Here is a 27185-nt window from a genome sequence, read left to right as displayed (position 1 = left end):
TTCTTCACTGGGTTATACAGTGGGCTCATCACATCCCAGTTTCAAGGTTGTTGGTGGGGATGGGGGAAATGGAAGTTAGGTTGTGCAATCCTGCCTCCACGTGGCCAGTTAACGTCATTTTAGTTTTTGGTAATAGTCTTTAACTATTATAAGGCAGAACATCAATCCATTTCCAGTGAGAAGGCCCACCTCATTGAGCAGGAAAATTAGAGGCCAGCAGCTCTGCTCATCTACTGCCCAGCTGGCCACTGCTGGTCTCACAGGAGATCCAGGAGAAAGTGGAAACATGAGTGGTTTCCCCAAAAACAATTAAGCCTCACTAGATTGCTAAGCTGCGGTGAGGGAGTTATGGGACATGTTGGAAATGACAGAGAAAGGATGGATGTGGGAATGCAATGGGGCTTGCAATTGGCACAGGGGAACCAGAAAGGTGGAAAACCTTTTTTTCACTGACCAGTAGCCACAAGACCAAACCTACAGCACTACACTGTAGGTGCAGACCTCTCCCACCACCCTTTTAAGTCAAAGCATCAGGATGGTGAAGCCGTTGGTTGGTCATTAATTGCCAAATAAGAGCTATAACGTCATGGATGAACAATCCACCTGATGCTTACACAACACTACCAAAATGATGGTATGGAGGAGGTCTGGTAATGATGGTACTGCCCTCTAATTTAAGGGTCCACCATTTCTGTGCCCATTGGTGGTCTGTCAATTTCAACCTTCTAACTTTGCATGTTTCAGTCTTGCACATGTCACATTCAGAACACAGTGCACAGGTCACACGAAAGGAACTGGAAGTTTCTGACCCACAATCTTACAGCTCTGGCACCAGAGTTCTGCAGATGTGATTGTTGTGGCCATTGTATTTTTGTGCTTCTTCATTTGTGGTGCCTTACTGAGCATATACTGCTTGGAAGATGTATTAACTACTATCTGTCAGTCTCTTGAGACAAATCCAGAATGTATTTCTTCTGCAGCAATAATGGTATTTTATCGTGGCCTACAAAGAGCCAGGCCTTCAATCTTTGTAAAATACACATGGAAATGCTAAGTGATACTTTAATCGTTGTACAATGCATTTCCTTTAACCTCCACTGCTTGGAAATGTATATTTTTAGGGTTATGATAATACAAATAACATCTAGAGAATATTGAGCTTTCTTAAATTCTACTCTTTGATGCAGATGACATTCGCAGGTAGCTGACAGGAAATTCTGCAAGCAATGACATACTTCATGAAGACCCTAATGTGAAAACATATTGAGAAATTTCAATTCAAGCTTTAGATTAATTTGAAGGAATATAGCAAGATTAAACTGTCAGTTTGTCTCTTGATATCTATCATTCCTGATTCCTGTCCAATATTGGCTTAACAAGTTAAAAGTAATCAATATTTGAATTAAACTCCACCACAGAATAATCAATTAAGGCACCTTCTAAAAGCACTTGAAGGAAGGTTTAATTTTCATAATTTAGTTCCCTGTGTAGATAGTGTTTTGCTTTTACTTCAGTGGAATGAATGAGTTTGCTTGCAACAGATGTTGTGATGAGTGCACTAAAGAATCCTTCACGCATTAGGCTCAGAATTTTAAATGAACAAGCCCTTTAATGATTTACTCAGTCCACGCAGACACTTAAAAACTGACACTGAAACCAAGAAAAATTACTTAAAGGATCAGTTACATCTAAAATAATGGAATCAATATCAATATTTTCCCTGAGAATCTTTCTCCCTGATAAGCAAAATCTTTGCTTAAAAGGCACATTAAAATTTAATAGCCAGCCATGTGGTTTGGCAATTGATCATTTCTGGACAGCTGTTCTCTGCCGTGTTTTAGCTTAGTGCTTCTAACCATTTGAGTGTCATCTTTTAATGGCTCATTTTTAGGACATTTTGTCCCACTAGACTAGATCCTACTCAAAAGAGACAAAATGTCAATTTATAGAGTGAGACTCAAAGTATTTTTTTGCAGAATTAAACTAAACAATAATAGCTACATATTAGGTGTCAAGGAAGTGATGATTTGTTCCAGGTGTTCTTTTGTAAGTGGAAAAAAATCATGACCTATAACTCATAAATAGCACAGACACAACCTGAAGATGTTTCACACCATTAATTGTGTAGCATTCAGTTTATTCTGTGCATTCGTCTGTTATTGTCAAGTGAAATGAAGGCGAGCCTGTGAAAATAAGTCTACAAAGACACAGAAGTAATCAGAATCTACCCAATTTTCATTGATTAAAACTTCTGTACACTTCTTGAGTCATTTTGCTATTGTATTCAATTTGATATATTTTAAATCATAACAATTCACAAATAACTACCATGATCCAGTTTTCAATTTGATAAGGACATATCATAACACTTCAAAATGATTTTTTTTCTAATGTGTATTAAAAATAAACCAGGATGGTTACTGATAGCTTGTGAATTCACATGAATGCTTCAGAATAAGGGGTAGAAATTCATAGCCATTGTTTGTGTTTTTATGATGACCACTATCTTGCTCCAAGGCTCCTGACCTATTTGATCGTGGGCCATTTTTGAAAAAGTTTAAAACAATGTTTGGAATCTTCATATACATACTTCACCAATAGTTGCCTGAAATGAGCAGGGGAAAGCCCAGAGCCATCAGATTCAGAATTTCATGGTCGTCGAGGCCTAACTAGCTGCCAGCAACAAGCAATGAATGTTTACAGAAAGTAAATTATTTTTAAAAAAGCTTTCTAGTATTCCAAGGGAATGATTGGACGTCTTGCATCCACAGGGGTCCTGAACATTACTACCAGGCTGTTGATTATGATTATCATTAGCAACATACATGTAGGAACCATCTCTTATTCAGCTCATGATAGTCTTCATGGTATAGCATTCCAGAGTTCCTTTTCAGTTGATCAACCTATGACACATTGGTTCAAAGTCTGTCCACTTTTAGTAAAACACCTTACTCTTTAATGGGCCTGAGATACTCTCACAGTTTTCCAAGTTTTTAGCTTGCACTCAAGAACTCCTGTCTCCTTTTTGATAAATAGAAAAACTTACACCTTCCTCTGAGAGGTTTGGTTCAATTCTTCAGAAGAAATCTCTTTTAGTCCCATTTTTTTATCCCTGTCAACTTTATTTTGTGTCTGTATCAGTTAGCTGATTGCCTTCACCATCCAGCTCCTGCAATGGGATTAGGGTTAAATCTCCTTTGAGTCCACAGTTCTCATTTGTTGCTGTCAACCATGTAGCTTCTTTCTTAACTTCCTTCCTGTTGATAGTGTGTCCAGGTCAAGTGTCACCAGGTCACATGGCTCAGTATTTCTGTTAACCAAAGAAATTTCTATTGATGCCTTTAGAATTAATGCAAAACCTTAAACTTTCCCTTCAAACATTCTTCAAAATTGATGATAGAGTCCATATATCTAAATCATAATTTTTCCTTACTGCATTGCTTTCAGGTCAAAGATCACGTATATATTTCAGCTTGTATATAACCTGCTCTGATGAAGTTCCAAGGAGTTATAGGCATTCATCTGGAAATCTACATCATCCAACCCTTCCATTCTGCCCCATCAAACCCACACCAAGTACACAAGAGATGGTAGCTGAATTTGGGAAAGGAAAAAGTCGATAATTATTGTGCCAAATTCAAACTCAGAAAAGGAGAATAATCCTTCACCTATCTACAGTAATCATAGATTGAATTCTTATTGAATTCAGCACTGACAACAGAACCTGATCGATATATTTTCCATTGGGACAGGTGGTAGAAAATCTTTCTGTCTGTGCTTTATGATCCTATTGTTAGATTATCCTTAAACAAAAGCAAATCAGCCCAGCTCGTCCCTGCCTCCTTAACCTGTCCTTCCTCCAACCTATCCCCTCCTCCCACCTTAAGCCCCACCCCATCTCCTACCTACTAACCTCATACCACCCCCTTGACCTGTCCAGCCCCCCAGACTGACCTATCCCCTCTCTGCCTCCCCACCTACACTCACCTTTACTGACTCCATCCCCGCCTCTTTGACCGGTCTGCCTCCTCTCCACCTATTGTCTCCTCTATCCATCTTCTATCCGCCTCCCCCTCTCTCCCTGTTTATTTCAAAACCCCCTTCCCCTGCCCCATTTCTGAAGAAGGGTCTAGGCCCGAAACATCAGCTTTCCTGCCCCTATGATGCTGCTTGGCCTGCTGTGTTCATCCAACTCCACACCTTGTTATATCAGATTCTCCAGCATCTGCAGTTCCTACTATCTCCAAGACAATGGTATTTTGCCACTATCCATGTTACTGGTGAAACAAAATATGCAATAAAAAGACTAAACTCTAATTCTAAACTCCCTAACTGGCTTTTCTTCATGGCTTATTTTTAGGAAAATGGCAATAATGTAAAATAAGATGATGGCGAATTCATCTGAAGTAAATTCCAAACAATTAATCTGTTAAGTTTAGTTCAAAAATGCAAGGGCGTTGCCGTTGCTGGATGGTTTGAGCTTGAGGAAGAGGCTGATTAGGCTGGGGTTATTTTCCCTGGATAAAATCATGAGAATAGGGTGGATAGCCAAGGTCTTTTTCACAGGATAAGAGAGTCCAAAATTAGAGGGCAGAGCTTTAAGGTGAGAGGAAAAAGATTTAAAAGGGACTTAAAGGGCAACTTTTCACATAGAGGGTGTATGGAATCAGCTGCCAGAGGAACTGGTGGAGGCTGTACAATGATAACATTTAAAAAGCATCTAGATGGGTATGTGAATAAGAAAAGTTTAGAGGGGTATGGATCAAATGCTGCCAAATGGGATTTTTTTTTAGAATGTCTGCTCGGTATGGACCAGTTGTACCAAGGGATCCCTTTCCATGCTGTATGACTCTATAAGTCTATACAGTGAATGTTATATCCAAAAATCAGTGATACAGTGGCATAACCTTTACATAATTCATTTTCATAGTCATAACAATATGGGCAATTTGTGCCCCTAAATTTCCAACATGCACTCCTATTAGACAAGGCTAATTACAGGAAACATGGGCACACAGAATTATTCATTTTGTTAAATATTGTAGTTCAGATCAATCTATTATTTGGAAGAGGCCATTGTCAACTGTGAAGCTTATAGGTCAAAAATCTAGCTAGGGTTTTGTTGTTGACTTAATTGTTTTGTTGCTGTTGATATGAAACGTCACTGGATGCTTTCTTTTGCAGAATAATTTCTAGACTCCTGTCTTTTCTTTCCTCTTTTAACTTCCTTGAATATTAAACAGGTTGGTTTTTGGCTTGATTTTACATTGCACATTTGCTCTGAGTAACAATGATTATTGCTGTGTCACATGTATTTTTCCGGATCTGCGAGTCTCACAGGCGGTGAATAAACTGAGATCAACTTTCGAATGACTTGCTCTGATTACACTTGCCCTCCCAGCTCACCTAACATGGCTGCAGAGACTTGTAGTGATAATATAGTATTTATCAAAGATAGGCTTTTTAAGTGGATCAATACATTCAGTCTTAGTCAGGGTGTTCAGGCTTTGAAGCCCGGAATAGCTGACACAGTGGTCATACTATAGAGGCTTGTGGTAAAACATTCCTCACTAAGCTATTTTAATGTACTTATCTAAATCAATAAGGTTAACTGCATTTGCCAGCATTCAGGTCAATAAAATGTGTACTTGTTCAATACCAGAGCTCACTTCAATATTAGATTTTGTTTCCACGTGAATCTTGCCATCATGTCCACCATAGAAAATGCCATTGCAAATAAAAGATTAATCTTGTCAGTTGAATTTCATTTTTATGTTTATTGGAAAGAACCAATGTATAACCATGTGCAGTCTACCATTATTGCTTTGGGATGCATCTTCTATATTTTAATGATCTCATGGAGGTGAACTTGAAGATGAATTTAGTTAATGAGTATTGATGATGAAAGGACAGTGTTATTTTACAGAGTGATATTAATTCATATACAGAAATAACAAACTCACTTGGCTTTAATTTGAATCAAGTGTATTTATACCTGCATTTTAATTTTTCTGTGTTCAGCATAATTTGTGTCCATTTTGCAGAAGTGTTAACTCAGGACATGTGAAAATGATAACTACAGTGAATGTACAGAGATGTACATGAAATGTAAAATTAATTGAAATTGAAGAATAATCCTACATTAACATCAATGAAACGGAGATATTATTCATTTTAATGTGCAACCAAAGCTATTATTATTCAATAAGCATTGGAGTTAAATATTTGAACAACTAGATTTACGACATTGGGCTGTTTATAGCAAGAAAAATATTTCTCTTTCAACGAGTTGTGTAAGCACTTCTTGAAGAAACATTAGGCCAGAATTTCGTAATGGAAAAAAGCAGTACTAATCATTCATTACTGTGATAGGTGCTCAGAGACTTGTTATGAGTATTAAGGCAGCAATTTGGGAGTGTCATCCATCTGACCCAGTGTGCTATCTTCTACAGAGGATCTGTGACCTGTGAACAGGGCAAGCAAAAATGCATTTCTTCATACAATAAGATGAGGGCTGGAGTTTAACAGAATTGACCAATTGAGACCAAGGAGTGTCAATGGAGCACTGGAAACCTAGAAGTTAGGGTACGCCAACACAGTGGATGGGGCGGCAGTGGGGACAGCAGTCAAGAAGTCACTCCCTTACCTCATCCATATGGGGTGAGGTGCTGGAGCAGTGATTTTAGGGCATAAAAACTGAAAGAACTGCGGATGTTGTGAATCAGGAATGAAAACAAAGTTGTGGGAAAAGCACAGCAGGTCTGGCAGCATCTGTGACAAAAAGTATCAGAGTTAACGTCTTAGGTCCAGTGGCCCTTCCGCAGAACTTTTTGGGGTATTGGGATTGACTTAAGGAATAGGGTATGCTGGAGGCAAGTTGTTGGTCTTGAGGGGAATTAAATTCAGTGTTCTGGAGAGGATGTGGGCTTCAGGAAAGGGAATGGGGAATTAAAGACCTGGGTGGGAGGGAGGATTGGAGTCCTGGAGCTTCAGGGGAGGAAAGCAGAGAATTGAGAATGCAGAAGGGAGCCTGAATTTAGATTGGAGACCTGAGAAGGGAAGATAAGGTATAAAAGCAGGTTGAAGACCTGGTGGATGGAAAGTTGGAGTTTCATAGGATTAGGGGTGTTTGAAGACCTGAGGACAAAATCAGAGACCTCAGAAGGGGTAAGAATGGGAGTAGCACATTTAATCCAATGAGTGTTTTCCACTAATCAATGAGATCATGATTTATCTGTAGGACCACTACACCCACCATTGCTCTGTATGACAAATATCAATCTCAGTTTTAAATTTAACAATTGATCAAACATCGATTGCTTTTTGTGGGAAAAAAGTTCAAGACTTCAAACTTTTTTTTATTAGGAGTGTGTCCCATTTTCACTCCTGAAAATTCTACTCTAATTTCTTCAGTGTGCCTGCTAGTTTTGAACTGCCAAGTAGCAGATGATTTTTTTCCAATCTGTTTTATTCGCTGCCCTTAATCTTGAAAGCTGGAATCAAGTAACCCTTTAACCTATTAAATTCCTGGAAACACAATTCAGCTTTGTTAATCTCTCCCGTGTGGCTTAATCTTTGGAGTGCATGTCATTCAAGTAAAGTAATACTGCACTCCCTACACACACCCCCAACTATTCATAATAACTCCAGGTGTATGATTTGAGCAAGAATTTATACAGCGAAGCATGTATTCTACAGTCTCCTACTCCCATTTTAGTAGTCTAGATGTATCACCCTTTGGATTATTTTCTGCACCTCTTCATAGCAGTTTAGAACATAGAATATAGAGCGTAGAACAGTCCAGCACATTACAGGCCCTTTGGCCCACGATATTGTGCCAAACTTTTATCCTAATCCTAAGATCTATTTAACCCCCATCCCTACCTTATACTATCATCCATATGCCTATCTAATAGCCACTTAAATGCCCCTAATGAGGCCAACTCCACTACCCTCTCCGGCAATGCATTCTATGCACCGACCACTCTCTGAGTAAAGAACCTGCCTCTGATGTTTCCCCAATATCTACCTCCTCTCACTTGAAAACTGTGCCCCCTCTTAGTAGCTACCTCCATCCTAGGAAAAAGTCTCTATCTATACCTGTGATCATTTTGTACACCTCTATCAAGTCACCTCTCATCCTTTGTCGTTCTAAAGAGAAAAGCCCTAGCTCTCTCAACCTTTCCTTGTAAGACCTTCCCTCCATTCCAGGCAACATCCTGGTAAATCTCCTCTGTATCTTTTCCAACGCTTCTGCATCTTTCCTGTAATGAAGCAATCAGAATTGGACACAAACCTCCAGATGTGGCCGAACAAGGCTATCATACAGTTGGATCATAACTTCACAGCTCTCGAACTCAATCCCTCTATTTATGAAGGCTAACACACGATACACCTTCTTAACAACTCTATCCACCTACGTGACAGCTTTCAGGGAACTGTGAACATGAACCCCAAGATCCCTCTGCTCCTCCACACTGCCAAGAATCTTTCTGTTAACCCTATATTCTGCTTTCAAGTTTGTCCTTTCAAAATGAATCACCTCACGCTTTTCAGGGTTAAACTCCATCTGCCACTTCTCAGCCCAACTCTGCATCCTATCAATGTCCTTTTGTAATCTAAAACAGCCCTCCACACTATCCACAACTCCATCTACCTTCGTATCATCCACAAACTTACTAATCCACCCTTCTACTCCTACATCCAAATCACTTACAAAAATCACAAATAAAAGAGGACGCAGAACAGATCCTTGTGGTACACCACTCGTAACTGAGCACCATGTTGAATATTTTATGCCCCCACAACCCTTTGTCTTCTAAGGATCAGCCAATTCTGAATCCACTCTGCCACATTTCCCCCTATCCCATGCCCCCTTACCTTCTGCATGAGCCTACCATGGGGAACCTTATCAAATGCCTTACTTAAATCCATGTATACCACATCCAATGCTCTACCTTCAGTTGGCCACCTCTTCAAAGAATTCAATAAGGTTTGTGAGGCATGATCTACTCTTCACAAATCCATGTTGACTATCACAAATCAAACTGTGCCTTTCCAAGTGATCATAAATCCTACCTCTCAGAGCCCACCACTAACATAAGGCTAACCAGCCTGTAATTTCTGGGGTTATCACTATTCCCTTCATTGAACAAGGGAATGACTCTCTCCAATCTTCCGTCACTGTACCCATGGACAGTGATGACAAAAAGATCATCGCCAAAGGTCCTGCGATCTCTTTCCTCACTTCCCATAGAATCCTTGGATAAATCTGATCAGACCCAAGGGACTTGTATATCTTCAAGTTCTTCAAAATTCCTAGTACATCTTCCTTACTAACATCAAACTCCTCTAGGCTACCAGCTGTTTCACCCTGTCCTCCTCTACAACTAGGTGTCGCTCAGTTGTGAATACCGAAGAAAAGTATCATTAAGGACCTCTCCAATCTCTTTAGGCTCTGTACACAAATTCTCTTTACAATCCTTGATCGGCCCTACCCTCTAAGTTTAATAATCTTTGTACCTGGACCGACCCCAAACTTCTTTGAACCTGCACTATTTCTAGCTTTTTACTATTTTGACACTTGCCTATTCTACAAGGACTGTTGTCCCCCAGACTGATACTAAAGACTCTGACATTCCCAGTCTTCTGACATCAACACCCAAAGACAAGGAGATCAGTGCCACCACCCTGCAGATCAATGATGCCACATTAACATATTTGTTTGACATAAATTTGCCATTCGCTAAAATCTATCAATGTGAGATCTTTTTGTAACTTCTATTTGCTTCTTTATTACTTACAATACCACTTGTCTTTGGTCAAGTATGGATATTTGTCTTTTTACCCCGTCATCTAATTTGCTACTGAATACAAAGAATCATTAAAATCCTAACCACTTTATCAAAGGACTTTTGAAAGGTTACATTGCTAATGTCTTTAGACATTCCCCTCGAAATAGTAACTCTACTTTTCCCCACAGATGCTGCCAAATCTGATGAGTTTCACCAGAAATTCCTGTTTCTGCTCTGCACTATCCTCCAAAGGTCAATCCTTCCTTCTGTGTTAAGTCAGAGTCTGCTTTGCATTAGTATATGTGGTGAGATAATAAATGGACCAAAGCAAGATACGATTTTACAGGATTTCTGGGAATCCAAACATTCCTTTTGGAATAATTTATATACACAGCATAGAAATATTCATTTAACCAAAATCATTATGCTAGAAGTGTTAACCAAGACTAAAGTAATATTTGGATCAGATAAGCATTGTCATCTCCAATGACTAACAATGTGCATTAATATAGATTTAACTGACATTTTTCACATTACGTTGGTTTTGGAGAAAAATTTTGAGGATTGAAAATGAAGACCCAAAATGATTTAGAAGACAGCCATTTGTTGGGAAGCTTCTGAAATGATTTTCTGTGATCTGTTCACAAAAAGGATAAAGGAAGAGGTCAAGAAAGTGAATACATTTGTATTTCTCGGTGGAAGAGTTTCAGAAACTGAGAACTACATTAATGAACTGTGCCACTAGCTATCACTTGCCGAAATTTAATGATTTAGAAATAAAAGCGTGGTTCCTAATGAACAATAATAAAACTTCATAAAGCTTTGAGACATCTCATACTCTGTGCAATTATGAAACACGCAGTGGAATATTCGGATGTATGTCACATTTTTTTGGATGCTGCAGTTGTCTTCAGAGGTCTAAATAGTGCCTGAGTGCATCCTCTTGTAGTTCTGATGTTGGTCACAACATATTGATAGGATTATTAGAGCACATACATGAGTGTGAATTGGAAGTGCATAGATTAGGAAAATCATGACCTACTTTGTTATGTTCTGCTTTATTTGCGCTCCTTAATAGCACTGTGGGTGTACATGTTCAGAACGACTGCATGAAGGGCACTCAACACCAGCTTCATGTGTGTTCAGTACCAAATGCCAGACTAACCAATGGCACTCTCATCCCATGAAAAACTAAAAGATAAGCTTGATGTCAGCTCTGCCAGTTTACAGAACAATGTGCATTGGGAAAGCAACTAACATAATCAAAGTTCCCTCCAATCCCTGTTATTCTCTCTTTCACCCTCTTCTATCAGGCAGAAGAGAATGTTAGTTTTTGTTCACATACAAACAGATTTGAGAACAACTTCTTCCTTTTGAGTGGACCTCTTTAATATTCATGTTGATGTCTCTCTGCACCTTCTCAGCAGCTCTAACACAGTATCCTATACTCTATGTTATTGTGTTGCAATTAAATAGTACGATATGCTTGTAAAGCATGTATAACAACATTTTTCATTCTACCTCAGTACACTTCACAGTAATAAATCAAATAAAATCAAAATCTTAATCACACACAGCACGATATATGCTCACCACAGGAAGGACCTCTACCTGCTCTATTTAGGAAGTAGATTAGTTGCTCACTGATTACTGCTGAGCGTTGTTAGATATTACAAGTCTTTGGCACTTCCTAATGTTCTTCAAAGCTGCTAAAATCCTTATAGCATGGCATGACAGCTTTGGAGAGTTTTGAATATTATTCCCATAAGCTTTTGCATAAACCAGTTGCCATGAGACATGACTGCAGTGGTATGCATTGGACTGTGACACAACTAAAAGAATGGCCAGAGGTGATACAGACCAGGGAAGCTGTTAGAAGAGGAAATTGGTAAAAAGAGAAAGATACCCTCAGTAGATGATCAAATCTGACCAGTTTGTCCTCCCAATTCTCTGATCTGGCCCTAATTAAAATCTACCACCTGACGGACCAAACTGGAATTTTAGAGCAAGGCAAGAACCAATCTGCCTCCAGTTGACTTTTAATGCATTTGGCTCCTTTAGTTTGAAACTAGTGATATTTGCAACATCTCAGCATTTGCCATCCACTGTTGTATAAAAGGAATCTCTAATGCTCTTATGTTCTAACAGCGATGAATTTATTTCATTCTCTTTAGCCAGAAAACAACTGGTGCAACAAGCACAAAGTTTTGTTTTGTCCTGAATCATATCAAGCTTCTTCAATGTTGTTAGAGCTGCATATATCTATCCACTATGAACAACTAATCACCCCTGCATTGCAGGTAACATTACAATCAATCTCCGAGTAACAGAAGCCTGCTGGCCAGCGAACCAGAAAAAAGGAACCAAAAGAAGAGAATAACTACCTCACTCTGAGTGTGTCCAGCAAGTCACTGGCAGGAAGTCAAGGCCAAATAAAACATTTGATTCAACTTGCAAAGCCAAGAATCTCAAAAGCAATAGCTTGACTATCAACATTCCCCTCTCAACTCTTCACAAGTGATTCAGAAACTTTATATATGCCTGATATATCTTTTCTTTTGCGCTCACTTCTCATTTCTAGTCTATGTTGTGTTCTTATTTCTTCTCTTGTTCAGTAACTAGTAAACTTGCTTTTATTCACGCAAGGAAGCCTGGTTAAGTTGGCTGATCTAAAACTTAAATTTATTTGGTCTGCGAGGAAGGTATCCACGGGGCGGGGGGGATCCTTTGTAAATCAGCCTTGTTGCAAACAACCAAGGGGGATGGACATATGAAGAAGGGATCATTCCTCCTCATCTGGGAGCTTTGGGGTATTTTTGCAATTCAGGTTATCCGATCCAGAACTATAATAAATTGGGAAACATTATCTAGCACCTGGCTCTAACAATACTGCAACTTTGATGTAGTGAATCATTGCAAGGTACTTCACAAAGAGACAGAAATCAGGCAGAAATTGACAGCGATCCAAAGAAGCAAGAATTCTAACCGATGAACAGAAATTTGGTGAAAAATGTAAATTTTAAGGAGCATCTTAAATGAGAACAGTGGGAGGCCATGGAAATCAGTGAATGAGAAATGCAGTGAAACACAAATTCATTATTTGGCATTTGAATACTGATATGTTGGGTACTGTGGGCTTTTGCGTGATTGTATGTTTCCAGATTGGATAACTCTGGTTTTGTATATCATTTAGGCTGCATCACCTGTTTTATAATTATTCTCCTTCCCAGTCTCTCTGACACGGTCTCAGAAAATAAGCTTTCATTGTTTGCATTGAGTTTTCCAAAAAGTGTATGATAAATGCTTGTTCTGATGAAACTAGATAGGATTCAGCTAGTTCCCTCACTAAATTCATCGAAACCACAAGCAAGTATTTAGACAATATATCTGTTACACCACAGAAATTAAATAACTTTCTGGGGAAACATGTCCAAGCCTGCTCCACTGATCACAATTTCTGTAAATATAAAGACTGATAGACTGGATCCACCTGGTTAAATCCCTTGCAGGAAAATATCAATTAATCTTCTTCAATGGAACTGAAGCATGAGTAATCCTCTCGTTAAAATGTTTGACCCATTCTTTTTATAAACAAAAGAGACGCAAAAAAACTGATTTGTCTTTCCTTGTTTTCATGGCGAATCTTCAAGAAGCTTAAGCACAACCTCTGGACACTCTCAGTTCTTTCAGTCAATGGTCATTAATGACTGATTTAAGGCAAATACAATTAAGTCAGATAACCGCCTCTAAGGAGCCTATTGTGAATGTGCACATGCATGTATTTCTAAAAGTGTAAACGTACCTTTATCTTTTGGAAGCATCTTGGCAATTAGCTTTTGGTAAGTCAGTGATGGCAATGAAAAGTCAAGTACTGTGTCTGAACCTTCAGCAGATCTCGTTTGTTCTGTGATTGAAAATCATGAGAATGGCAGTGGCAGACACAGAAATAACAACTCACTTTGAAGTCATTTATGATCTCCATGGATTTGAATCTGTGCCTACAGTAGAAACACATCTGCCCCTTTTACAGGCATAGGATTGATGGTGCAAAGGCAGCACTCAACCAATCTAAGGGGCCCTTTTGTGAAGCCAGTCCAAACTCGAGCATGAGGCCTCATAAAAATGAAGTATATAACCTATCAGACTTGTTGGTCAGCAAAAGCAGCTCTCTTGTGTAGTAACTCATTTCAGCGGGCCTATCTCACTAGTGGAGACCTGAGTTAAGTAATCTTTGGGCAATGCCAGACAATGCTTGGGATTCAATCGCACCATTTATGTCCATATGCTACTGTAGGTAATACAACATCATCATCAGCCTCTGAAGGGTGATTTGGAATGGACAGTAAACATCGGCAATGCTACAACATTTATATCTCAAAAGTAATTAAAGAGATAAAGCACCTAGACAGATTTAGCCAATTGAAAATTAAGAAGGACTATCAGAGTTTTGAGATTAACCAAAGCTGGGGATAAAGGATCAGGTTGACAGCAACCAACCATCAATATTGCATTGTAATGATAGTAAAAATACAATATCAGTTAATTTATGCTACAGTTAGCCCTTTTCTGCTGTACTACCCCCAACAAATTCCCCTGTATCAACACTTACTGCATAGGATACATAGGAAGAACTACCCACAGTAAAAGCAGAAAATGCTGGACAAACTCAGCTGGTCTAGCAGTATCTGTGGAGAGGGAAACAGAGTTAACATTTCAATCCCAACATAACTCTTCTCAGAAATTAAAAATCAATTGGTGTTTGGTCAACTGCCGAGATGCACACCAGGGCCCAACTCTCTAAGCAGGCTTTGAGGATCTCCCCACTTCTGCTCCAGCTGTGTCCCAATTTGTGGAGGGGATCCTCTCTATTATGGAGACCCAGGTGTTGAGGGGTTTAAAGAATTTTATTACATTTAAACTTTTTAACATGATTGCCTCATTAGAAGCTTTATGTTGAAGAGATGGAACTTTTAAAGTGAAGACTCCCTGTCCCTCTCTCTATTTCTCTTTCTGCCTTCCTTGAAATTTGCAGCCTGCTGTTACCGCAATGTCAATGGTGAATTATTGGTCCCACAGTTTCAGGAGCTTGTCCAATTGATTGGCAGAACTCCCTTCTTCCCACAGATTGGCCAATTCAGGGAAAATCACTGTCCAGTACCTGCTCCAAACACCCATTTGACCCCAATGTTTAGGTGGAAACCTAGAGGGCAAAATCCTGTCCTCTAATTTATACCAAAACAGGGTAACCAACTGATGTGTCATTCAGTCTACTGTCTTATATGTCTTGAGCAGCATTACAGGAACAAGTTTATGAACGGATAGCAATGTTAATGCCAATGATGGCCCATTTTGCGTGACTCACAGCACACAGTGACATATTCAGTCCTGGCTGATTTGAGTCTTCCTGATGTTGGGTTCAGTGAAGTCAGTCTCAACCAATAACCTGATATGAGAAAAATTCAACACAACATGCCAGTAGGCGAAGGCGGAGTTGGCTCAGCAAAATCAAAGCGATGCTTGACTGCTCTGTGTTATGATGTTTGTACTGAGCTTTTGCAGCTATGTCAACAGATAATCACGGTACAACAAGCACATTAAATCATCGCACTGGCACATGTTTTAGAGATTTTGTGTTAATTATACTATCACTAATCCTTTCTTGCATTGCGTAATCCACATTTTTTAATGAATAAACATCTATTTTTAATTCTACAGTTTATTAGCTTCTTTTCCATAGTAACATATATAAAACTGAATTTCACAAATATTAGAATTACATTTCTTAAAAATAATTTTCAATATGAAAATGGTTAAGTTGCTTTTTACCTTGTGGTATCTATTAGTGCAGTTTATTTTAGGAGGTTTCTTGAATTTTTGTTTCAGCTCCTTTGTAATTAAATGCATTGTCCTAACAAATTAGCGTTCAATGCATTCAAACTTTGTGGAAAGGAGTGTGGTGGAATGGGAAGTGGAATAAAGGGGGTGTAACCATGTCCCATGGAGTCAGGAATTTATAACAGGCCATTAAGTAGATTTGTGTGAGCTCCCATCTTTCCTTGTGACTTCTGAAGGGCAGTCATCAGTTTACTTCCTGACTTAAAACCCAAATCCCAGCTTTGTTTTACACGCCATTCCTGCAATGCATTGCCCACCCCCTACTGATAAAGAGCCATTCAGCTCAGAGCTCCTATAAGAGCAGGAAACATTCAGACTTGACCAAAAACCAACAAAATGTACTTGCATTCAGTTAGATTTATATTAGATTAAAAATGTCGATTCATTATTCTATACTTATTTGTATGTTTGCTAAAAGTTTTCACAACCTTGTTACGACCAAACCCCCAACCATTTACTCTGCCATAGTACTTTAGTTAAGAAAATCTTTTCTTTGTGTGTTTAAAAAACTTTGGTATGAGATGCTTGCTAATAAGATGATTTCTGAACTCAAGGCTGGCTAACAAATGCTTTCGTTTTCAGTATTAATATGTTGCTGTGTGTTATAAACAAGTCCAAGGTCTAAGCCTGGGCCTATGTTGAATAAACTGAGAAAGGAATGAGTCTCTGATTTGTCTTCTATAATTCCAAAGGTCTGAGATCATTTACTCAGAATTCAGCAGACCTTTGACCTTACGAAGAGCGAAGCACTTTGAAACTCCCACAGTCTTATGCCATTAAATAAAACTGTAAAATACAAGAAAAGATAGCATTCGGGTAAAGGTTCTTCATCAGAACAAAACATTCTTTCCCCTTGTAGTACTTCGACCTTTTAGCACTTTTGGATTTTAACAACGTCCCCCATTTTTGGTGTTTTACATGTGAGATCTGCTTTTCAGCTACTGCAGTATTTGCTAAGTATTCCCAAATTTTCCAGTTTTAAAACAAACTTCTTACATCTTATATTTGTTTCTCCATTTTCATTCTTTTTGCTTAGTTTACAAATTACAAACACCCTCGTTTACAATTTTCATCCCCCTTCTTCTAAATAACATTTTAGTGCCTCTTAAGGTGTTCTTAAAATTGCTGTAGATGACATTGAATTTTACAAAAAGCCTACCTGTTAAGCATTTGCTGCAAAACCACATGTTTCATGAACTGATTTGTCCCATTTTTCGCAAAACCATTTTACCAAGTGTGATTCATGGTACCCAATCTGCCATTTCCCATGTGAACATTTCTCATGCAATCTTCTGCTTTTCAGCTTATTAATTATCAAATGGCCTCTCTGGTGCCCATCTCATCAAATTATACATCATCAAAGTTGGAAGTGTTTTCCGTGATCATCGACATTATGTAGCATTGATGGTTATGGCCTCATATTTGAATAATACTTTATATCCTGCATGCTACTATCTGCCCTTCCCAATTTGCTACTACATCACTATCCCCAAGGAATAGGTCGTACAAGTCTTCTTCCTTGGATTTGGAGGTGCTGGTGAATGGGTTGGTGGAAAGGAGGCAGTGCTTTATCCTGCAGACCAGCAAAGGAGGTCACACCACCAGACACAGCCAGCCTGGGTCAATGCAGTGTTTTGAATGAAAATGTAACACTTAGCAAGGAAGATTTGTGAAGTTCATCACTCTGAAAGGATAAATGCCACCATTTTCTCTCTGCTACCTCACACTCAAAGTGTCATCATTTATTCTAGCTCTGCCGCAGCATTTGACCCTCACCGACACTCGTGGACTACAGCTCTCACTATTGAATACATGATGTCCACTCAACAGTTCTCTTCCAAACTACTAACCCATCCTGCCCTCTACGTTTCCCATTCATTCACTGGAACATCTTATCTCCTCTCCTGACAAAAGCAAAAATCTGTGGATGTTGGAAATCTGAAAAAAAAACAGAGAATGCCGGAAAACTCAGCAGATCTGGCAGCATCTGTGAAGAGGGAAACATTTAAGTTTTGAGTACAATATGACTCTTTTCCAGAATTGAATTCTGGAGGGTTTTAGATTCTTGAGGCATTGATACTGATGTTGGGAAGATGGGACCTGTTCAATTTGGATGGGTTACATCTGAACAAGAACATCCTCGTAGGGGTGTTTGCTAATGCTGTTAGGACAGATTTAAATTAGATTTGCAATGGGGAATGGGATCCTGGCACATAGTTCAGAGGCAAATATGCTGAGATAGAATGAGAAGTTAAAACAGTAATGAATGAATCTAGAAGGCAGAGGAAACATAGGCTAGATAAGAAGTGCATTGAGCAAGACGAAATGAAATATATTTTCAGGAGCCTGAGGAATAAGGCACTTGAGCTGAGGGCACAAATTGGCACATTGAATTATGATGCTTTAGTTATGACTAAGACTTAGTTGAAAGATGGGCAGAATTGGCAGCTCAGCATTCCTGGCAGGGTATTCAAACGTGACAGAGAGCAGGTAAAAAAAGGGTTTGCAATGTTGATCACGAAATCACGTTTAGTAGTGAGGAAGGACATTATCAAATGGGGCCATGTGGATAGAAGTAAAGAAATGAATGAACAATTTGTTGGATGTGCACTGAAAGCTCCCTAATATTTCAGGAGATTTACGGGATCAAATATCAAGTCAAATTTCAAAGAGCTGTAAGAATAATAATGCAGTAATAGTGAAGATTTTAACCACTGAATTATTGGCTGGGATAGTTTCAGTGTACAAAGTAGGAAATGAGCATAATTCTTACATTGCATCCAGGGAGAACATTTTTTTAACAAGTACATGGAAAGCCAAGTAAGGTAGCAGATAGTTCTGAACTTAATATTCAGAAATGAGCCTAGGCAACTGGCAAATGTCACAATAGCTGAGCATTTTGGAGATAGTCACAAGATCTCAGTTAGACTTAGTATAGTTATTGAAAAGGAAAAGGATTGGTCAGGCATGTAAGTTCTAAACTGGGGATAGGCTAATTCTCCGAACATCGGATATGATTTGGCCCAAGTAGACTCAGGCAGCTACTTGTAGATAAAGCTATGTCAGAGCAGTGGGAGCTATTCAAGGAGGAAATGGTGAGAATGCAGAACAAAATGTTCCCAGAAAGACAAAGGGTAGGACCAAGTCTGGAGAAGCCTGGCTATCAAGGAACATAAAGATTAGGGGAAAGCAAACCTTACACTAGATACTGAGGTCTCAACGCAGCAGAGTCCCTAGCAGACTACAAAAATTGTGGGACAGATCTTCAAAAAAGGAAATTTGGAAAGCTAAGAGAGAGCCTGAGAAAGCATTGACTGATAAATAAAAGACACTCCACAGGTTCTTCTAAAAATGTATAAAGACAAAGAGAATTACAAGGGAAACAGTAGGACTCATTCGTGACCATAGAAATGATTTGTGTCTGGGCCCAGAAGATGTCAGCACAATCTTCAATGAATATTTTTTGTCAGTCTTCACAGGGTAGAGGATTGAAATGTTAAAAGAAGTTAACATGGCGAGATGAGAGTGTCTAGCCTTAAGCAGTCTTAAAAGTGGAGAAATCTGCAGGCCAAATGATTTAGACCTCAGGCTATTGAGGGATGCAAGGGGCCCAAGCAGTAATTTTCAAATCCTCCCTTGTCACAGGTGGGATGCTAGAGGACTACAGGACAATTAACATTGTCCCATTATTAAAAGAGCGAACAGAGCAGGAAATCAAAGGCCAATTAGTCTAACCTCAGTGGTGAGGAGAATATTAGAAAGAACCTAAGGAACAGAATAAATCTTCACTTGTAGAGACACAGAATAATCAGGGATAGTCAGCCTTGATTCATTGAGGCAAGGTGATGTTTAACAACTTTATTCAAATTTCTTGAAGAGGTAACCAGGAGTGTTGATTAGGGTAATGCATTCAATGTTGTCTCCATCAATTTTAGAAAGGCTTTGATAAATCGCATTGTAACAGATTTGTCAAGACAGTAAGGGTCCATGGCATATTGGATCCCAACGTGCATGAGAGGTGAGAAGCAGAGGGTGAGTGTAGAGGTGCAATGTTTCTGTGACTGTTGATTTGTTTCCAATGGGCTCCACAGGAGCTGTGCAGGAGTCCTTGCTGTCTGTGATGCACATTAACAATTTGGACTTTAGAGTATAACCAAGAAACAGATAACATGACAATTGCTAAGGTCAGAAATAATGATGCACATGGCCTTAAACAGCAGGAGAATATGAACAGACTGGTCAGGTCAACATAGCAGTCATAACTGGAATTTAACCTGCAAAAGTATGAGGTATCTTAAGGAGGTTCAACAAGACAGGGGTCCCACAATGAATGATAGGACCCTGGAAATGGCCAAAGTTCAGACGGACCTTGGTGTGCATATCTATAGATTCCTGAAGGTAGCAGGGCAGGTAGATAAGATGGCTAAGAATATGGGATACTTGCCCTTATTAGCCAAGGAATAGAATAATAGAAGTGGAGAAGATTATGAGGGGCATAGATAGAATGGATAGAAGCATACTTATTCCATTAATAGAATGACCAAAAACCAGGAAATAAAGATTTAAAGTAAGAAGTGGGAGGCTAAGAGGAGAGTTGAGGATGATTTTTTTTTGCCCAGAGGTTGGTGGGAGTCTGAAACTCACTGCATGGAAGCTGGGCTGTTGAGTCAGAAACTTGCATAATATTTAAGCAGTATTTAAATGTTCACCTGTGTTGCTGTAGCCTGCAGAGCTATGGATCAAAAGCTGGAAAATGAGATTAGTGTGGTCAGACCACACCTTGGGCCCAAACTGGATGAGCCCTTTGACTCCCTGCTTGACTATAGTCTTCCTCGAGCCCACTAAGAACTGGATTCCTTTGACTTGTGGACATGGCCAGCTGACTGAAGTGCATTCACTTTGTTTGTTGCATAAACTGTAGGCACATGCTGTGGATTTAAAATTGACATTAGCATAGTCCCATACAAAAACACATCCACCCCCTTGTTCAGTGTTTTGGGCTCTGACAAGCTGCCTGCCCTCCTTCTGTGATCAAAAACAATGCAAACCCAGAGAGGTTGGCAGCCTCCAAGCTGACTGCTATGTTATATCTGGTATAGAATAAGCGATGCACTTGTGTCCCTGAGCATAAAGTGACTTGGAGAAGCATGAATGTGAGTTTGTCTTAAAGCAGCCATGATATGTGCAGAGGGTGCAGCTTTGGTGATATCCACTTGTGAGCATGAATGATGGAAGACGACAGAGTTCATTGAGCATGTACAGAAATGGTAGTGAGGGTAAAGTTGGCTGAAGGCCTGAAGAAGCAAGGAACGAGCTGTTGTGACCAGTAACTAGGCTAACCTTCATGTTAGGAAATGGAACAGAGAAACTAAAGGAGATGTGGAGGCTGCATAGAAATGAAACGGTGTTATCAAATAATAAGCAAGTATATAGAAAGAAGGCAGTTGCCATTCGTTAACTAATTTCAGAACTCACAATTTGAGCCCAAAGAGGAATACTTGAACTTTCTTTCTCAACTTCAAGAATCTGACTATCCCACTTTTACCATATCTTTCCAAATTTCTTTCCATCACCAACCCTGATCCAGGAGTGGGAAATTCTGTCCATTGATTCTTGACTTCTACCTGTTATTTTGTTTGTACGAAACATAAGTATAACAATCTCATCAACGTGCTTGCATGTTTAATTTTTAATGTTTCTGTTTGTTGTTTTCTGCAATTGAATGTTTATTTAGTCAGGGCGATATTTCTTATTAAGTATTCTAATTGCAGTATTTTGTGACAAAGCTGCAGATCACATTAACATCAACAACTCCCTCTGCCCGATCTGATTTCCTCCAGAGATGAAAATTTTGTTTCAACATCAGAATGATCATGTACAACAATTTTAACATCTGTATCTCTCATCATATTAAAAGATGGATGAGATTAAATGAAAGGTAGTTTCAGGAAATGTACTGATTATATAGATGAAGACTGGTTTATGGTTCACCTCTGAAGAACCTGCTTTTGTAAAACAAAGCTGCTTTCAGAAAATGAGATGGAAATACATTGAGATGTTTAAATGTGCGTTCATTAACTCAAAACACACGTCTCAGCTACTTATGTGAACACATTAAAAATCTAAAAGTTACCTACCTAGCTCAGCCTAAATTAACAATTTAAATTCCTCAACATTCATAGCACACAGTCTTGAATAATTACAGATGCTGCTATTAACACCATCCAAGTCAATCGAGTTTGAGGCAGGTGTAGAGGAAGTGAAAAGAACAAGCCTTTGGAATCTGGGCTTGTCCACGATCTCCCAGCAGAAGCGGCTACAAAATGCAAATTAAATCATTAGTTGTTATTAGGGAATTGGAGAAGGTGGATGATTTGGCCTGCCCGGGTCCCATCCCATATGCATGAATTCTTCATCACTCTGAATGGGCTAATAAGGTTAGGACATGGAAATATCACTGCAGCCTAAAAACTTAAACTATCCTGGAATATCACAATTTTAATCAATAGACACGCAACTGATTCTGTGCTCCACAAGATTCTAGACAAGGTAACACATCAAGTGAATGCATCATCATACAATTAGAAGTTGAGCACTACAATGAACAACATTGATAGTTGTAAATGGATTTGTAACATGGGAGAGGTTTTTGTGGAGTGGGGGTGACATTAAAGGGGCAAATGTTGTGAAAAAAATGACACTGAGGAAAAAAAAGTCTATCTTTCCACCTAAAATGAGAAAATAAGAATCTCACTAGGGAGCTGAGAGATGCCTATTTTCATGCATTAACACCGCTTTATTACCTACTCTGCAATACCTGTTACCTATGTATATGCATGTGCTATTCTCCTATGCGGTGCAGAGAAACTATTTGGCAGCGAGTTTTGAGAAGATTTGTAGCTCAGGTTGAGGTTCTGGATGTGAGTTTGCTCGCTGAGCTGGAAGGTTAGTTTTCAGACGTTTTGTCACCATTCTAGGTAACATCATCAATGAGCCTCCGACGAAGCGCTGGTGTTATGTCCCGCTTTCTATTTATCTGGTTAGGTTTCCTTGAGTTGGTGATGTCATTTCCTGTTCTTTTTCTCAGGGGATGGTAGATTGACTTGGAGCCAATGTGTTTGTTGATGGAGTTCCGGTTGGAATGCCATGCTTCTGGGAATTCTCGCGCATGTCTCTGTTTGGCTTGTCCTAGGATGGATGTGTTGTCCCAATCAAAGTGGTGTCCTTCCTTATCTGTATGTAAGGATACGAGTGATAGTGGGTCATGTCGTTTTGTGGCTAGTTGATGTTCATGTATCCTGGTGGCTAGCTTCCTGCCAGTTTGTCCAATGTAGTGTTTGTCACAGTTCTTGCAAGGTATTTTGTAGATGACGTTCATTTTATTTGTTGTCTGTATAGGGTCTTTTAAGTTCATTAGCTGCTGTTTTAGTGTGTTGGTGGGTTTGTGGGCTACCCTGATGCCAAGGGGTCCGAGTAGTCTGGCAGTCATTTCGGAAAGTCTTTGATGTAGGGGAGAGTGGTTATGGTTTCTGGGCCCGTTTTGTCTGTTTGTTTGGGTTTGTTGCTGAGGAATCGGTGGACTGTGTTCATAGGGTACCCGTTCTTTTTGAATACGCTGTATAGGTGATTTTCCTCTGCTCTTCGTAGTTCCTTTGTGCTGCAGTGTGTGGTGGCTCGTTGGAATAATGTTCTAATGCAGCTTCGTTTGTGGGTGTTGGGATGGTTGCTCCTGTAGTTCAGTGTTTGGTCCGCATGTGTTGTTTTCCTGTAGACGCTGGTTTGAAGTTCCCCATTGACTGTTCGCTCTACTGTGACATCTAGGAATGGCAGTTTGTTGTTGTTTTCCTCCTCTTTTGTGAATGTTATGCCAGTAAAGGGTATTATTGATGATCTTGAATGTTTCCTCTTGGCATCACCAAGAAAATGGAAATGACATCACCAACCCAAGGAAACCTAACCAGATAAATAGAAAGCGGGACATAACACCAGCGCTTTGTCGGAGGCTCACTGATGATGTTACCTAGAATGGTGACGAAACGCCTGAAAACTAACCTTCCAGCTCAGCGAGCAAACTCACATCCAGAGCTATTTGGCAACAGTTCGAGTCATGAAAGCCACAGCATGAACCTGGCAGATTCAGCTCACCACTTGCTCCTCCAGACTCCCAACTTGGAAGCAGTTTCTGACATCTTTTGGCATGCTTCATGGGTGGTGATCACCTGTGTTCTTTTCTCACAGAGTTGGTTTCAGATAAGCACCAACCTCACTATATCATCATGACACACCTCTCAACCACTTTGAACACAGTTGCCCACTCTATCGCACTTTGCAGCACGCTAACATCTTTCATTGTGATGCTGCTACCAGGCCACTTTGCAAGCAGGGTCAGCATGCTGCTCTGATCATGGATTGTAGTATGATGCATTTCAGCACCTTTAGCTTGCTGTCTTGGCATTCACTCACTTTGCATCTTCGATGCTCACATCATCTCTGCCCTGCCTTGACTTTTTGCATTTTGCCACTTCATTCAGAATTTACCACCTCACCACATTCAAGTCTTTAGTTGCTTTTTAGTTTATTATGGTCACTAACGATGACCAGTAAAGGGTTAGGAATGTTACTGTACAGAAAGGCTACATCAGTGCTTCATGTATATTAAGATAAAGTCGCTCCAGTCCCAAAGAACCATAGGGTAGGTCCCTCATCAGAGAGAGATGACTGGTGGTGAATTTAACCTGAGAGTCACCACAACAGCTTATGCAGTAAACAACTAAATGTGTTTCAAATATAAGCCCATGTTTCAAAGATATGCTTTTGAAACTCTCAGACAAATTTGGTTCAATACTTAAAAATCTTTATCTCCACTCAGTTCAGTGACATTGCTAAAGCACACAGCAACTCATCGAGAGCTTAATCATCTCATTTCTTCTACAGGCTGCTTGGTTTAAAAGGTAGATGGATTGAATAGTTGGAGAACAAATTGTAATATTTTAATCTACACATTCCCTTCGAGCATCTCAGGTTCAAGGCTGGTCATTGGGTTTAGCCAATAGCTTAACTAACTTTGACCTCTCAGCCAAACATTCATTACAGAAAGAGAGATTTCCCTCCCAAAAACATTCTTCTGTAACATTTTAACAGTTGATTTTGCAAGTGAAATAGGATGTTTAAGTTTTACTGCTGTTCCATTCGAATATATTAAAATGAACAAAACTGATAAATGCTCACTATATGCAAGCATGCTGTTGTTAAGTAGCCAGTTCTAAATACATTGTTTGCTGGTTTAAACCTGCATTTCTAGTGGGGTTTATTGAAAATTAATACTTTATATAGTGTTAGGAACTGTTGTGTTTTGCAAGTAGATTCCATTTTTCTGACTCTGAACATTTTTATTTGTAGTCGCTATGAACTTCTATTCCATCATTGAACAGGCAATATTTATGATCCTAAAACTACATAGCCTTATTTAAGCATTTTGCCAAGTGATAGGGAGTGTATCTTGTCTTGTGTCTTGTTATTTGTTCACAGGGTTTTCTCTCTTATCACAGGATAGAAGAAGATGTAATTGAGAGCTGAAAATTGTCACCCTCCTCTCTCAAGGCTTTTCAGAAACAAATACAAATATCAGATATTCCATGCTTCTGGCATTTCAGGTTAGAACTTTCTAAGTGGCACATCTCAGTTATTATCTACGTTGTGGCTTATGGGGCTAGGAGGATAATTCACAGTGAATTGTGTTAAGAGTTTACAGCACAGAAACAGGCATTTGGCCCTCTTGGTTGATGCCAGTGTTTATGTGACATCTGAGCCTCCTCCCACTTAATTCATCTGCCATATATGCAAATTCTTTCTTTGTTTAGTTTTCCCAATAAATACATCTGTACTGTTCACCTTAATCACTCCTCCATATGGTAGCAATTTTCATATTCTAACCACTCACTGATGCAATAAATTTCTCTTGAACTCTTTTATTCGTAACTCTACATTCTTTCTTTCTTGTTGTTGACAGCACTAAACTGTGGCCATCATCACTGACCTTTAACTAGTGGGCTTAATTTGTTGGTGATGAGATAATGTTCTGTTTTAGCTGCAGTTCATTGAATTACCAAAAGAAAAAGGTATTTCATTTGTCATCTTTACTATTGGCACCCAAAAGATCACTGTCTTCATGGATGTTGTACTAATTTTCTACATTTGAATTTTCATGTTCAGAAAAGACGTTTTCCTTTTGAACAACATGTGAAAAAGAACTGACGGCAACTGGGAATCCATTGTTAATCAAACCAAATGAATTTTCTGTACTTTTATTTAATATTTGCATCTCTGACTGATATTGAGTACGTAATAGAGTCATAATAGAAGTAATCTTAGGGCAGAAGACAACATTCATTTTAAAGAAATATGGAACCTAAAATGAATAAAGAAGACAGAGTAAAGTTGAAAAGATCAATGTTAAAACTGTTCTTAGATAAACGTGATCAATTCAGCAACTATTTAGGAATTCAACTCTGAATATTCCATCAGACCATAAGACCATAAGGCATAGGAGTGGAAGTAAGGCCATTCGGCCCATCAAGTCCACTCCGCCATTTAAATCATGGCTGATGGGCATTTCAACACCACTTCCCTGCACTCACCCCGTAGCCCTTGATTCCTTTTGAGATCAAGAATTTGTCGATCTCTGCCTTGAAGGCATCCAATGTCCCAGCCTCCACTGCACTCTGCGGCAATGAATTCCACAAGCCCACCACTCTCTGGCTGAAGAAATGTCTCCTCATTTCAGTTTTAAATTTACCCCGTCTGATTTTAAGGCTGTGCCCACGGGTCCTAGTCTCCCCGCCTAACGGAAACAACTTCCTAGCGTCCAACTCTTCTAAACCATACATTATCTTGTAAGTTTCTATTAGATCTCCCCTCAACCTTCACCTAAATGATGTGGAACATTTAACATTTTTCTCAATGTTGGTGCAGGAAGCTTGAATTTTGTAAGATACGTCACACAAAAAGGGCAAAATCTAAGATTTGAAGTTGTGCCAGAATAAAACAAAACAAGCATATTATATTGCTCTCACTTAAACGTGGGCAAGTAGTCATGCCTTTTATCCCAAATGAATGCATTTACAACTGGAAGTGCTCTACATGACTAAATGAAACCAAAGTTTTATGTGTTAAGATGTGTTGATTTCAACTTTCAACTCGGTCAGAGTATAAACCTATAACTGCAAAACTAAACTTGATAACATCTAATTATGAAGTAAATGTACTAATCAAGATAAGTTAAAGCAAATTTGGTAAGGTTCTTCAGTTTTTTTGTTTTTGATACTGCTAACATTTGAGGAAAATTCAAAAAATGTATTTTTTTTAACACAATGTGGATAAGTTATAACCTCCCCTTAGTGCAACAATTCATATTGAAGCAGAGGATATATTTTACAAATTAGTACTCCTGTCACGCAAGTTCACAAACTGGGGTCATTTATCTAGATTTAGATGCAA

The 27185-nt window shown here is 39.2% G+C and overlaps 1 long non-coding RNA gene across 1 annotated transcript in view; it reads left to right on the top strand.

The window, feature by feature from the left end:
• The window catches only part of LOC125455942 (uncharacterized), a 65574-nt gene extending 40263 nt beyond the window's left edge, over positions 1-25311 (top strand). The window contains exon 3 of the long non-coding RNA XR_007248352.1: positions 25238-25311. This is a non-coding gene — a long non-coding RNA (uncharacterized LOC125455942). The remainder of the gene's footprint in view (positions 1-25237) is intronic.
• Positions 25312-27185: the final 1874 nt, after the last annotated feature.

The sequence above is a fragment of the Stegostoma tigrinum genome, chromosome 10 (assembly GCF_030684315.1).
Source record: "Stegostoma tigrinum isolate sSteTig4 chromosome 10, sSteTig4.hap1, whole genome shotgun sequence".
Lineage (NCBI taxonomy): Eukaryota > Metazoa > Chordata > Chondrichthyes > Orectolobiformes > Stegostomatidae > Stegostoma > Stegostoma tigrinum.
The sequence above is the reverse complement of the archived record's forward strand: the minus strand, read 5'-3'. Positions and strand labels throughout refer to the sequence as shown.